General features: G+C 43.5%; 1 protein-coding gene across 3 annotated transcripts in view; it reads left to right on the top strand.

The window, feature by feature from the left end:
• The window catches only part of LOC128701229 (zwei Ig domain protein zig-8-like), a 339,665-nt gene that overhangs the window by 103,300 nt on the left and 219,675 nt on the right, over positions 1–16,690 (top strand). The window lies entirely within an intron of this gene.

The following is a 16,690-nucleotide window of genomic DNA, read 5'->3' as shown; positions in this document are numbered from 1 at the left end:
CTCCCCTCTCGTTTCTTTATTTTCCTCTTTCCTCTTTTATCCATTTATCTTAACGTGTTCCATCATCATCTCAATCACTTCCCTTCTTCTTCCCACCCTCTTCCCACCATCTATCCTGTTTCCTCCATGGTTTTCCTTCCCCTCCCTCCCTCTTTCCTGGACCACACAGCTGATCGAGATACAGTAGTGTCGTCCACCACAGCTGTAAACGTCGTTAATGGTCCAGCTGCCAATTTGCTAATCACAGCTGATTGGAGACGGGAGGGGGGTCACAGCTGTGTTGAGATGAAGGTGGAAATGGTGAGAGTTTCGTTACTGCTGGTGACGGAGTAGTATTTGGTAGTATGGTTAGTTGGTGAGGGGTTAATGGGTGTTTAGTCTGTTATGTGTGAGTGGTTGGTGAAGGTGAGATTTTAGTCGGGCTCAGTACGCAGTGTTTGACGAATGTTTTGGATAGTTAAGATATTTGTAAATTAAACTGAGATAGTCCATTATAGACGATACTGCCCTCGTGGACACTCAAAGGAGGATTATTCCAAGTTACACCTCCACTTGCACGAGTCGTATATTATGACAATGGCAGGGAGACATTGGCGGGGAGACATTGGCGGAGAGACATTGGCGGGGAGACATTGGCGGAGAGACATTGGCGGGGAGACATTGGCGGAGAGACATTGGCGGAGAGACATTGGCGGAGAGACATTGGCGGAGAGACATTGGCGGAGAGACATTGGCAGGGAGACATTGGCAGGGAGACATTGGCAAGGAGACAGTGACACACACACTGACACACACAGACACACACATAGACACACACATAGACACATACATAGACACACACATAGACACACACAGAGACACACACAGAGACACGCACAGAGACACGCACAGAGACACGCACAGAGACACGCACAGAGACACGCACAGAGACACGCACAGACACACACAGAGACACACACACACACACACACAGACACACACACAGACACACACAGAGACACACACAGAGACACACACAGAGACACACACAGAGACACACACAGAGACACAGACAGAGACACACACCGAGACACACACCGAGACACACACCGAGACACACACCGAGACACACACCGAGACACACACCGAGACACACACCGAGACACACACCGAGACACACACCGAGACACACACCGAGACACACACCGAGACACACACCGAGACACACACCGAGACACACACCGAGACACACACCGAGACACACACCGAGACACACACCGAGACACACACCGAGACACACACCGAGACACACACCGAGACACACACCGAGACACACACCGAGACACACACAGAGACACACACAGAGACACACACACAGACACAGACACACAGACACAGACACACACACACACACACAGACACACACACAGACACACACACACAGACACACACACACAGACACACACACACAGACACACACACACACACACACACACACACACACACACACACACACACACACACAGACACACACACAGACACACACACACACACAGGACATAATAGGAACACTTCAGTCTGGAGGTCCCAAGGTGGCAATCGCAGTGATGTATAACCCACCACAGAACAGCAGGAGGCCAAGGCAAGAATATGATGAGAGTAACAGACCCATGGTTGACACTCTAGCTGAAGTGGCCAGAAGGGCCTTCTGCTTCAACACACCAACTCCAGGCTGAGGGACTGTTTACCTCATACTCCAACTCATCTCTCTCTGATATTTTCTGTACTGGACTGAAGAAGCCACTGGCTGGCGAAACGTTTCCTCGATAAAGATCAACCATTTACATCAACAGCCTGATTAACCCTACTAAATACATTGTGTTTCTTGTCCACTGGACTGAGCTGATAAAGCCTTTGGTGTTCAGAAATTTCTTTAGCAAATATCTACCATATGTCTCTCTCACTTGTATTCTTGTCTTTGTTAATCACCATTTGTCACTTCGTCTGCAAGCAAAACATTGTCGAAATGGCTTTTTGTACTTGTGGATTGGATCCCCTTCAAGCGAAGTTCCTTGATGCTGGTGAGTGGTTCTTGATCTAGGGAACTGGATCTGTGCTCCAGTTCTCTGAATAGAGCTTGAATGCCTTCCATTCCCCCCCCCCACACACACAGGCGGTTTATAATCCCTACGGGTTCAGAGCTTCCCATTGATAATTTTGGATTGAATTTCTAAAGCCCTTGGTGTTCACAAGTGGCCTCATTAAATGTCTAAATGCCCCACGTCTCTCTTACTTGTATATTTGTCGATGGTAGTCACGATTTGTCACACTGTCTACATGCGACACGTTGTGAGTTTGTTAAACGACGTTGTTAGATAACTGTGTCAAGAGTATTTGAAAATCAGTCAGGTGGTGGGATTCTCATGTCTTCCTTGCGAGACGTGTCTTAGCCAGCTGGCTACCTCACCAGTGTATGCCAGCTGGCTACCTCACCAGTGCATGCCAGCTGGCTACCTCACCAGTGTATGCCAGCTGGCTACCTCACCAGTGCATGCCAGCTGGCTGCCTCACCAGTGTATGCCAGCTGGCTACCTCACCAGTGCATGCCAGCTGGCTACCTCACCAGTGTATGCCAGCTGGCTATCTCACCAGTGTATACCAGCTGGTTACCTCACCAGTGTATGCCAGCTGGCTACCTCACCAGTGTATGCCAGCTGGCTACCTCACAAGTGTGTGCCAGCTGGCTACCTCACCAGTGCATACCAGCTGGCTACCTCACCAGTGCATGCCAGCTGGCTACCTCACCAGTGCATGCCAGCTGGTTACCTCACCAGTGTATACCAGCTGGCTACCTCACCAGTGTATACCAGCTGGCTACCTCACCAGTGTATGCCAGCTGGCTACCTCACCAGTGTATGCAAGCTGGCTACCTCACCAGTGTATGCCAGCTGGCTACCTCACCAGTATATACCAGCTGGCTTCCTCCCAAGAGTATACCGGCTGGCTTCCTCACCAAAGTATACCAGCTGGCTGCCTCCCTAGAATATACCAGCTGGCTACCTCCCTAGAGTATACCAGCTGGCTTCCTCACCAGTATATACCAACTGGCTACTTCACCATAATATTCCAGCTGGCTTCCTCCCTAGTGTATACCAGCTGGCTACCACCCCAAAGTATACCAGCTGGCTTCCTCCCCAGTGTATACTATAGTAAGATGTGTCTTGGCCAGCTGGCTATCTCCCCAGTATATTCCAGATAGCTGCCTCCCCAGAGTATTCGAACGAGTAATACGCCACAGTGGGCGTAAATGCTGCACTGATGGAGTGGGAATTGCGTGAGCTAAGGAATATACTGGTGAGCCATGGTGGACCTTGCTGCCCATTAACACTGACACACTCGCTGACGTTGCCAGATAACCGAGTGTATTGTTATCTAAATACTGAGAAATGCGAGGTTTACAGGTGAGGAAATGCGAGGTTTACAGGTGGGAAATGTTAGCTTAATGTTTGGAAATGCAAGTTTAATGCTGGGAAATGCGAGATTAGGGCCGGGAAATTAACGTTTATTGACTGGAAATGAAAACTAAATGCTGGGAAATGAACGTTTATTTGTTGAGAAATGTACGTTTAATTGTGAGAAATGAAAGCTAAATGCTGGGAGATGCAAGCTAAATGCTGGAACAGCTTAAGCTTATGCTTGGAAATTATGCTGGAAGACTAAGTCCGCGTTTAGGGAATATCTTGTGTAGCGGTTTAACTAAAGATAAACGAGGATGTAACTAACGCTAAAGCTAATGGGGGGAATAGAGCCTAGCGCTTTACTCTCCCCATTAGAGCGTTGTTGAGCCTAGCGCTCTACTCTCCCCATTAGAGCGTTATTGAGCCTAGCGTTCAAAAAAAAGGGCGTAGTTGAAATTAACTCTCGGGAAACGAGCGTAGTTGAGCCTAGCGCTCGGAAAACGAATGCTAGGCTCAACTACTTCAAGAGCGTAAGAGAACGAACGAGGATTCGTTTAACGCTACAAGAACGACACAGGATCTAACGCTAGAAGTAATGGAGGAACCAGCGCTCGAATAAGTAACTCTACGAGACCTAACTAGAAGAGCATAAAAAACTAACGAGGATAGAAGGAATTGTTGAGAGTAAACTTCTGATAATTAAGCTTGCAAGACGTAATGAAAGTGAAGTGAGAAAGTGAGCCACTTATGGTGAATGGGACGATGATGTGAAGGTCTTTTCACCGTACACGGTAATGGAGTCCTTCACAGTATACGGTGGCAGGATACTTCATAGTACACGGTGGCAGTGTACTTCACTGTACATGGTAGTGAAGCACCTCACTCTGTGTTGACAACTCGACATAATAAAAAAGCAGCAAAATAGAACATTAATTAATGTTACACACACAAGTTTGTCATCACTTCTCTCTAACAGTAACAAGACTCGCCATAATATTTCACAACAATTCTTATACTTATTAACAAGAACATTAACCACGGTAACAACAAAGTCACAAGGTTTGTAGATGAATGGTTCAGAGAACCGACAAGTTGATAAATTAGACACATGTTCAACTCTTGGGTATCTTTATTGAGGAAACGTTTCGCCACACAGTGGCTTCATCACTCCATACAAAGGAGAATCTTGAAGAATAGGAGGAGAATGAGGTAATCAGTCCCTCAACCTTGAGTCGATGTGGTCAGTCCATCAATCTTGAATAGATTGATGGATTGATGGACTGACCACATCGACTCAAGGTTGAGGGACTGATTACCTCATTCTCCTCCTATTCTTCAAGATTCTCCTTTGTATGGACTGATGAAGCCACTGTGTGGCGAAACGTTTCCTCAATAAAGATACCCAAGAGTTGCACATGTGTCTAATTTATCAACAAAGTCACAAGCAAGCAGGTATGCAAGTGAATTTCTTTCACCTACCTAACAACACAGGAATCATATGTTACCATAATCTCTCCTCATTCTAATATGTCATTCTTAAGGTCACTATGTATCACTCACGCCTCACTCTGTGCTTATATATACTGTATTGTTAACCTCTGTATGTTAGAAGTGATCAAGGTCCCAGGACCGAAGCGTTTTCTAATACGGCCTGGTGTCTGCTAGCGTGTCTTTCTAAACCAGAGTATATAGGGGACAGGAGCTACACTCGTGTGACATACGAGTTTTGCACTTTCCCTTGAATATATTAAAAACAATAAAAAGAGGTAAATCTCCGTATATACGGTGAGACATACAGAGTTATGTGTGTGTGTGTGTATATATATATATATATATATATATATATATATATATATATATATATATATATATATATATATATATATATATATATATATATGCAAATTATTATTATTATTATAATATATATACAGCGCCTGGGGGGGGGGGGGATATATAATTCGGGGAACTGGAGAACAGATCCAATTCCCTAAATCAAGAGCCCCTCACCAACATATATATATATGCAAAACAACCACTCTGAAAAAATAGAGAAATTCCAAGCGCTTTCGTGACTACTCACATTCGTGAGTAGTCACGAAAGCGCTTGGAATTTCTCTATTTTTTCAGAGTGGTTGTTTTGCATATTCCGAAATAACCTGTTTACTGTGATCTTATTGCATATATATATATATATATATATATATATATATATATATATATATATATATATACCGAGACGTGTGTGTATCGTTCCGGGTATATACACTGAGAGTTTACGTAAATTCCATTTCTATGACATTGTAGACTGATACACAGATAATCTACACAAAGAAGAATGAAATTTATGACGACATTTCGGTCCGACTTGGGCCATGAACTACTCTCATTTGTCACGTTAAAGAATGACACACTTGCGCAACATTTTCATTGAGGAAACGTTTCTTAAGCCGGTAATTTCATCAGTCTAATACACAGAAGACAAAAAGATGAGGAGTTTGAGGTAACAAGTCCCTCAGTCTGGAGTTTGTGTTTTCTCAATCGTGAGAAAAGTACAGCATATGCTCGGAGAAGCGGCTTATATACTGGGGAGTTGAAGCAGCAGGAGGCGGAGTCACTATTGGACAAATCCACTTGTGTAAGTAGGTCATGACTGTAGGTTAGGCAACCGTAGAAGAGTTCTCTGTATCAAGAATCTAAGATTAGTGCTCTTTTCAAACTACTACTCATCTTTCTCTTGCCTTCTCTGTATTGGACTGAAGAAGCCACTGGCTGGCGATACGTTTCCTCAGTAAAGATTCCCGAATGTTGCACAAGCTTCTCATTGTTCAACTTGTCGGTTTACTGATCCATTTACATCACACTCGTTTGTTATTATTAATTAGTCGCCGAAACCGTTGACATGAGTTTCATTCTCCCATGTGCGGGTTATTTGTGTATTGTTCCAGTCACCTTATTGTCCCTTCTTATTCTTGTATCGTGAAGATTTAGCATCAAGTAATGTCTTCATTACCTCATTCTTTCACCTCAGCACCTCTCTCCAACCCCTGTAAGTATCCATGTCATGCTTTTCTCCCTGTGAATTGATGGTCATCGATACCATGCCTAACCCTTCTAGGGTAGGGTAGGTGCCTGAGCCCGAGCCTTTAGCTCATAAGACTGTCATTCCCTTTAGCCCCCTTGGGGCGGGGATGGCAGACCAGAGAGGCCTAGCTTGTGGCTAGGCCTAGGAGTTGGTCCCAAAGATGAGGAGGTACTTGTGCCTCCTCCCATGGGAGACTTAGGTCTCAGACACTCCCTAAAGAGGGAGCCAAGGCCGGGCCACCACTTGGAAAAGGCCCGGGCCGGGAGACTACCGGCTAATCTTTAATAATAATAATAATAATGTGAATTGATATCGTCCCTGGTGGATGACACTTCCCCACAATGACTTGCATTGATTGTCATATTTTCATACTGACTGCGTATTGTACCACTTATATAAGTATTATACCACTAGCACCAGTATTATACCATTAGCACCAGTATTATACCACTAGCACCAGTATTATACCACTGGCACCGATATTCAGGATGTTCCAGCAGTACGTGAATGGTATACCACACCGAGGAGATAAAGAATTAGATGTGCAGCATCTGGGTATCTCTATTTGTAGACGTATCACCACTGACGACACGTCTACAAGTAAAGATACTCAGATGTTGGACGTGTCTAGTTCTTTATATTAAGCTGATTTACTACCTTAATAACCCAAGTGTAATGGATAGTCTTTATATTTCACAAACTAACATTACACACAATAATTCCAAGGCAACATTAACAGTAGTAATAATAGCAGATGCTGCAGGAACATAATTAACACGCTGTAGAAGCTCAGTTTCCCAACCTGCAGTATACACACACACTCGCTTTTGGATTAGCCTCCAGAGACAGCCCATCCTACACCATAAATAATGTGTGTGTGGTTTCCAGCTATTTTAGCGACTTTGTCTCCCTTGCTGCCACAAGTTACTCTCACGTTTATGTAATTTGTTAATTTAAGGTCAGCTATACGTAAACATGTGTTAATTACAGTTCAAGTAACCTCACCTTTTGTTTTCAAAAAAGGTTTTTTTTCATTAACAAAGACTAGGAATCAGTATTACAAGGACCCCACTGGAAATGCAGAGTGATGCATTTCCAGTGGGGGATGGAAATCTTCAGTTCCAGAGCTGAAAATTTCCATCCCCTGTGGCTTGTCTTGCACTGTTAACATCGCCTGTCTGCGATTGCATTTCATATGTTACTATGTATGATAATTTAGCCACCTAAATTTGTGTGTAGCTGTACTTGTGTGTACCTGTATCTAGATAAACTTAATTAGCATTAAGTCGCATCACATGGTCTCTTCAGGAAGCAGGTCCGCAACCGAAAGGGAAAGGGGCGCGTGGGAAGAGGTGTAGGTAAAGGACACAAGAGCAACTTATGTGAGATTTTATTGTGGCAACAAATCGCTCTCCAGGAGCTTTGTCAAGATGTTGGAAGTGATGGGGGAAAGGGTGTCGCATTTCTTTCCCCTTGGAAATGTTTCGTCGGCTTTTCCCTGGTAATTTTTTAGTCCATATGAGGTGGTCATGTTTAAGTTTAATCCCGTGGAAGATTATAAATCACGTTCATGCACTGAACGTGAGACTAGCCAGTGCCACAAATATATCCTGGGAATTATTACCTAGCTATTACTAACGTTTATTAATTTGGTTAATAGTGCATTGCTTTCAGAAATAACATACAGCGAGGTTTAACATGCACGTGAACCTCCAAATTAAAGGTTCGCCGGAATGTAAGTCTAGACGACAGCATTGTCATGTGTTGTACAGGTGGCACAAACTCGCCAGGAAATGAACAATGAGCTTCATTCCTCTGAAACTTTTGTTATTTTATTTCATGAGCTAGGCACAGGTTTACCTGGAGTTTACCTGGAGAGAGTTCCGGGGGTCAACGCCCCCGCGGCCCGGTCTGTGACCAGGCCTCCTTAGGTCAGTGTCCCAGGATGCGACCCACACCAGTCGACTAACACCCAGGTACCCATTTTACTGATGGGGAACATAGACAACAGGTGGAAAGAAACACGTCCAATGTTTCTACTCTGGCTGGGAATCGAACCCAGGCCCTCACCGTGTGAAGCGAGAGCGTTAACCACCAGGCCACCAGTTCAGTAACAATACTAACTTATTTAAGGCTGTTAATACCGTGTACGATGTGTTAGAGAACTTTGATCTTCAAGTCTTCTCCAATTTCAAGAGAGGTATTACAATCCCGAGTAGCTTAGAGAAGCTTAGATACGCTAGGTAAGGTTTGTTAAGAAACAGGACAAGTGTTTCCTGACGTGGGTCTTAGTCATATGATGACCCGCCACTGGAGCTTTTGGTCATCTGACCGACGCCTTCAGCTGGCTTACTGGTCCACCCCTTTAAAAATTACGGCTATTGTAACCATTATTTTTAAAAGCTTAGGGTAGTAACGTCTTTCATAATTCATGACAAGAAAATGACATCCATAAAAAAATCAACTTGGATCCTGCAAAAGTTGTTTAACTATAAATAAATCTTCCCAGATGTGCATCAACTTGTTGCTATAATCGCAATTGCAACATTAGTACGAATTGACCGGCTATCCCCTACTGACTACGTTTCGCCCACACAGCTGGCTTTATCAAGTTCATCAGATCAGATATGCCTGTGTCTTGATAGAACCCACGGTGTGGGCGAAACGTTGTCAATAAAGGATCGCATTATACTGCATTTGTCTTCCATCGTGTCGGTATATTTTACTCAACACAACGTATTATCTTGTCTTTGACTCTCGGCTCAAGAATAATTAAGGTATTGACTCCTTTCTGTGTACATTTTTACAAAATCATCGCAGATAACAACAATATTAGTCCAGCCACTGCAAATCACATTTCACTGTGGTATAAATACCGTTATAAATCACACTTTTACGTGAAGCTGAATCTATCCACTCATTTTTTTTGAAAAAAATTGTAATTTAAATTACATTTGAGTACTAGGCTATGCAAAAGTTTGAAATATTATTTTTTAATCAGATGCTCAGCAAATGCATAATTTCCTTCCTAGATATAAATTTCACCAACATTTATTGACTTCTAGCATAAGTATAGCAAACCATACCCTCGGCCGGGATTGAACCCGCGGTCATAGTCTCAAAACTCCAGCCCGTCGCGTTAGCCACTAGACCAGCTAGCCACAATAAGATTCGTCCAACTAGGTATATTTCTACACCATAGGAAGGTTAGCACAGGCACCACTGTGACCACAAATGCAAGTTTTTACAGACGAATCTCCAGCTAGCGTGGCCGTGACGAACTCTAGCTCAAGTCCCTTCACTGCCGTCAACATGACTCAAGAAATCGTAATGACACGATTGCAAACAAACCATACCCCCGGCCGGGATTGAACCCGCGGTCATAGAGTCTAGCTGGAGATTCGTCTGTAAAAACTTGCATTTGTGGTCACAGTGGTGGCTGTGCTAACCTTCCTATGGTGAAGAAATATATCTAGTTGGATGAATCTTATTGTGGCTAGCTGGTCTAGTGGCTAACGCGACGGGCTGGAGTTTAGAGACTCTATGACCGCGGGTTCAATCCCGGCCGGGGGTATGGTTTGTTTGCAATCGCGTCATTACGATTTCTTGAGTCATAAGTATAGCAATACAGCAATAACATACTGCCCTATAAAGTGTGGCTCCGGCATATGTGCAAATGTGATAATTTCCATTGGCCTTGTCTTTGCTGTCTACTAAGTCTAGTTCCTGGAGGAGGTTTCAGTAATAAAAGAAAATATCTAGAATCTACCCTTTACATTAAGGCTTGGTAACATTACCCTCCACATTAAGGCTTGGTAACATTACCCTCCACATTAAGGCTTGGTAACATTACCCTCCACATTAAGGCTTGGTAACATTATCCTCCACATTAAGGCTTGGTAACATTACCCTCCAAATTAAGGCTTGGTAACATTACCCTCCAAATTAAGGCTTGGTAACATTACCCTCCAAATTAAGGCTTGGTAACATTACCCTCCAAATTAAGGCTTGGTAACATTACCCTCCACATTAAGGCTTGGTAACATTACCCTCCACATTAAGGCTTGGTAACATTACCCTCCACATTAAGGCTTGGTAACATCACCCTCCAAATTAAGGCTTGGTAACATTACCCTCCACATTAAGGCTTGGTAACATTACCCTCCACATTAAGGCTTGGTAACATTACCCTCCACATTAAGGCTTGGTAACATTACCCTCCACATTAAGGCTTGGTAACATTACCCTCCACATTAAGGCTTGGTAACATTACCCTCCAAATTAAGGCTTGGTAACATTACCCTCCACATTAAGGCTTGGTAACATTACCCTCCACATTAAGGCTAGGAAACATTACCCTCCACATTAAGGCTTGGTAACATTACCCTCCACATTAAGGCTTGGTAACATTACCCTCCACATTAAGGCTTGGTAACATTACCCTCCAAATTAAGGCTTGGTAACATTACCCTCCACATTAAGGCTTGGTAACATTACCCTCCACATTAAGGCTTGGTAACATTACCCTCCACATTAAGGCTTGGTAACATTACCCTCCACATTAAGGCTTGGTAACATTACCCTCCACATTAAGGCTTGGTAACATTACCCTCCACATTAAGGCTTGGTAACATTATCCTCCACATTAAGGCTTGGTAACATTACCCTCCACATTAAGGCTTGGTAACATTACCCTCCACGTTAAGGCTTGGTAACATTACCCTGCACATTAAGGCTTGGTAACATTACCCTTCACATTAAGGCTTGGTAACATTACCCTTCACATTAAGGCTTGGTAACATTACGCTCCACATTAAGGTTTGGTAACATTACCCTTCACATTAAGGCTTGGTAACACCACGCTCCACATTAAGGCTTGGTAACACCACGCTCCACATTAAGGCTTGGTAACACCACCCTCTACATTAAGGCTTGGTAACACCACCCTCCACATTAAGGCTTGGTAACACCACCCTCTACATTAAGGCTTGGTAACACCACGCTCCACATTAAGGCTTGGTAACACCACCCTCCACATTAAGGCTTGGTAACACCACCCTCTACATTAAGGCTTAGTAACACCACCCTCCACATTAAGGCTTGGTAACACCACGCTCCACATTAAGGCTTGGTAACACCACCCTCCACATTAAGGCTTGGTAACACCACCCTCTACATTAAGGCTTAGTAACACCACCCTCCACATTAAGGCTTGGTAACACCACCCTCTATATTAAGGCTTGGTAACACCACCCTCCACATTAAGGCTTGGTAACACCACCCTCCACATTAAGGCTTGGTAACACCACCCTCCACATTAAGGCTTGGTAACACCACCCTCCACATTAAGGCTTGGTAACACCACGCTCCACATTAAGGCTTGGTAACACCACGCTCCACATTAAGGCTTGGTAACACCACGCTCCACATTAAGGCTTGGTAACACCACGCTCCACATTAAGGCTTGGTAACACCACCCTCCACATTAAGGCTTGGTAACACCACCCTCCACATTAAGACTTGGTAACACCACCCTCCACATTAAGGCTTGGTAACACCACCCTCTATATTAAGGCTTGGTAACACCACCCTCCACATTAAGGCTTGGTAACACCACCCTCCACATTAAGGCTTGGTAACACCACCCTCCACATTAAGGCTTGGTAACACCACGCTCCACATTAAGGCTTGGTAACACCACGCTCCACATTAAGGCTTGGTAACACCACGCTCCACATTAAGGCTTGGTAACACCACGCTCCACATTAAGGCTTGGTAACACCACGCTCCACATTAAGGCTTGGTAACACCACCCTCCACATTAAGGCTTGGTAACACCACCCTCCACATTAAGACTTGGTAACACCACCCTCCACATTAAGGCTTGGTAACACCACCCTCCACATTAAGGCCTAGTAACACCACCCTCCACATTAAGGCTTGGTAACACCACCCTCCACATTAAGGCTTAGCAACACTACTGTTTTGATCTACCACTATCGGGAGTTGTGCTTGGGGAGGACCAAGTAAAGAGAGAGGAAAGGAGAAGCGAGGCGATAATGGTGTGGTTAAGGTCGTAAAAGAGAGGGATGACGATTACCGTAAAGATCACTGTTGCTTAGGGATGAGTTTGATGATGATGGAACTGGTGACACAGCTCGATAAAGATGCGGTGATGACACATTAACACTGAAGACGAGGGAAAGATTCTTCGTGTAACATTGTAATGGTAAACATAAGAAAGGCAGAAAATACCTTCATCACTAAATACAACGATACAAGTGAGTACACACAGAGAAACTGAAACAGAAGGAAAGAAGAGTATTGATTGTGTTTATAACCGAGGTTCTATTTAGTCGTCTGATACAGGTTTCAGTTGTATTTCGAACTTTAAAGTATACATTCTACTCTGTTTCATATTCTCCATGTGTTTGTGTCCTCCTAACATATCCATCTCCATACTTTCAATTTTTTTCTAGGGAGGACCGGAATAAGCTCAATAATCAGTTAAGTGATGATTCTAGTTGATGCAGTTATACGTTAATAGGACAGTTATATATAAGATCAAGGATTTAAAATCAACTTGATATGTTAATAATAATCTTAGATAAATCAGATCCATGTGAGAGGAGGATTGATGTTAATAAGACTTGTGATTCATGGAAATAAGACAACTGCCTTCATTGAATCCCCATTAGAGGGAACCTTTTTTTTTGGCCTCTGGTCGAATCTAAATATTTCCCAACCTTCCCACTCTATTTGGCTTCGATAACTGGGAGAGTTTACGAGCAATAATATTTGGTGCAAGACTGAGGACTCTGAACCTGTTTGCTTTTTCTGGGCATAATACCCGCTACTTCCATCATACACTCTTTGATCAGATCTCCATCGGTGATGGATTTCCTCTTTCAGTTAACGCATAAGCTACTTTGTAACTGGCTATGGTTGAAGTTGCATTTTCAACTCTTGTGTGTAAAAAACCTTGTTGGGAAAGCAACCTGCGTTACATTGATATTTTTTCCGAATTCTGTATTCTTGTGAATTGGGAATAACTTGGTTTATGTTTGATCTCATAGTGCCGATGTACACTGTATCCCTTCAAAACTGCAACAGTTTCGTGGCCTACAATACACAAGGATTTATCACCTGCTGGTACAAAATACTTTACGTCTCATTCTTCACTAAACAGGCTGCACTCTGCACTGTTCTTTTCCTTCCATAACTGAAGGATGTATCTGATAAACGAAAGTAGAACTAAAATTTGAACAAATTTTAACACAGATTGTTTCAAACAAAATTCTTAATGTTAAGTGACTGGAGTGACTGAAAATTAGGGTTTATTAATTTTACTATTCATAAATATTTCAAATTGCTGAGAGACTTATAAAATCTTGTAGCGATCCGCAAGTTGGAGATCTTTGTTCTAGACAAAGATGCAGAACACCTTATCTTCCCTTCCCTTCGCTTCCCTTCGCTTCGCTTCCCTTCCCTTCCCTTCCCTTCTACATGCCACATCAGGCCCAGGCGAGGTGACGAGCAGCTGAATGGTGAGACTGTTGGGTTCACAACCTACAAGTCCCGGGGATCGATCCCCTGGACTGGTGAAACGTACGCGGAAATTATCCTTAAATTCCAGTTTAAGCTGGAATTGTAAATAAATACCCGAGAGTTAGTATAATGAAGTGCGTCCCATCCACAGATTTTTGTTGATAAAAATGTATAAGAAATTCCGTGCCGTAGTCACACAAATCCAATTTTAACAGGAGAACGCTGGCTCAGTTACTGCAGCAGATCCACCCTTCAGGGTTAAGGGTTCTTGATCCATTTAATACATTTTCTGCTGTATGACCCTTGTGGGCTTAGCGCTTAGTTATGATAATAATAATAATCCATTTTCCTGGATCACATTTGATAACCATTCGTCGGGCTGTAAGATCGTAAGGAGGACTGCAGTAGCCCCCTACTGGCCCATGCTAGGCAGGTCCAAGTGTTGCTTAACCCTCGTGGGCTTAATTCTTCTTCATGATTTCAATAATCGTAAGATAAATGCTTGATAAATTCAGTTTTCTACAACCCGTCACCGAACAACAGAAGATGCTCAAAGGAATTTGATATTAGCACTGCAGCAACAATGAACATCGTCACAGCAACAATGAACATCGTCACAGCAGCAATGAACATCGTCACAGCAACAAGAAACATCACAGACATCGTTGCAACATGAAACATTGTTGACAAGCCTGCATGTAAAGGCAGCACACGAACGGTGGTTTACACTACGTACATACAAACTCTGAGGACCAGAACTCACATTGAGGGAAGGTGTGCAGGAACAAGCCGCGTCAATATGTGCTTCTTGCGTCAATATGTGCTTCTTGCGTCAAGATGTGCTTCTTGCGTCAAGATGTGCTTCTTGCGTCAAGATGTGCTTCTTGCAAATTGTACATACTAGTTAGACGGCCAGTATGATAGGGAGCAAGCGAGTACTATACATGCCCGTCAACTATAAGCTGAAAGGTGGAGGTAGTGATTAGGAGTCGGCTCTAGCTCCTGTAACTCAGCGAGTGTGCAAGCCCAGCAAGGATGGATGAATTGTCTAACGTTAAGTCGTTCGCACGAATTCTTGCGCACTCTCACTCTCTCATTTTCTCACTCATTCTCTCACTTTCATTCACTCAATCTCTCACTCCCATTCTCTCTCACTTTCTCTCTCATCACACACACACACACACACACACACACACACACACACACACACACACACACACACACACACACAAGGCGAACAAAACATCAGAAAGAAGACTATTTGTTGAAGGAGTTTGATAATACAAGTGCTGAAGAGCAGGAGAACTCGTGTAAGCACAAACAAGTCAGCGCCGACCATCTTTTACCTAAAGTTGCCTAAATAATCAACCTGGACCTTCTTTTTTTTTTTTAATTTCGAGACAAAGGACAAAGTTCAAGGAACGAGCCTAAGTGAGTTTGCTGAGAACACTTACACGCCCAAATTCACTCTTAAGTTTTATTAGCTTATACCTGTGATGCCTAGGCTTTCTCTCTCTCTCTCTCTCTCTCTCTCTCTCTCTCTCTCTCTCTCTCTCTGACTCGTGATTGGAGCCACAGCATTTATGCAACTTCCAGTTCACCAGGGAGTTAACAGGTATTAACATATACCACTGATAACAGGGATAATGGGCATATCTTGCGACTTCTACTAACACTTAGGTCATATTACACATGCATGTACACTCATATTTACACACCCATCTGCGTTTTCTTCTATTTTCTTATTAGTTCTTGTTCTTTATTAGCGCTTATTTCCACGGGGAAGTGGAAAAGAATTCGTCCTCCGTAAGTCATGACTGTCGTAAGAGGCGACTAAAATGCCGGGAGCAAGAGGCTAGTAACTCCCCTTCTCTTTTATACATTACTACGCAGAACTCTTAGCGGTTCACAGATAACCCGTAAATAGGAGAAAGAAACTTAGGACGACGTTTCGGTCCGACTTAGACCATTAACTAGTGACTAGTATGTGACTAGTTAATGGTCCAAGTCGGACCGAAACGTCGTCATAAGATTTTCTCCTATGTGCGAGACATTTATGCATTGTTCCAGTCACATGTTAAGATCAGGAGATCGAGGTAATCAATCCTTCAGACTGATTACCTCAAACTCCTTCTAATCTTCACTGTTATTCTTTGTATTGGACTGATGAAGCCACTGTGTGGCGAAACGTTTCCACAATAAGACACCAGAGTGTTGAACATGTGTCTAATTACCAACTTGTCGGTTCCCGGAAACATTCATCAGCAATTAAGTAAGAATAAACAAAGAATAAGCATTGAGAACGAGAAAGAGGGAACGAGAAAGAGAGAACGAGAAAGAGAACGAGAGAGAAAACGAGAGAACGAGAGAGATAGAGAACGAGAGAGATAGAGAACGAGAGAGAGTGAGAACGAGAGAGAGAGTGAGAACGAGAGAGAGAGTGAGAACGAGAGAGAGAGAGAGTGAGAACGAGAGAGAGAACGAGAGAGAGTGAGAACGGGAGAGAGTGAGAACGAGAGAGTGAGAACGAGAGGGTGAGAACGAGAGAGTGAGAACGAGAGAGAGAACGAGAGAGAGTGAGAACGAGAGAGAGTGAGAACGAGAGAGAGTGAGAACGAGA

The sequence above is a fragment of the Cherax quadricarinatus genome, chromosome 72 (assembly GCF_038502225.1).
Source record: "Cherax quadricarinatus isolate ZL_2023a chromosome 72, ASM3850222v1, whole genome shotgun sequence".
In the NCBI taxonomy this organism is placed as follows: domain Eukaryota; kingdom Metazoa; phylum Arthropoda; class Malacostraca; order Decapoda; family Parastacidae; genus Cherax; species Cherax quadricarinatus.
Note: the sequence above shows the minus strand (reverse complement) of the source record. Positions and strands in the feature narration are given on the sequence as shown.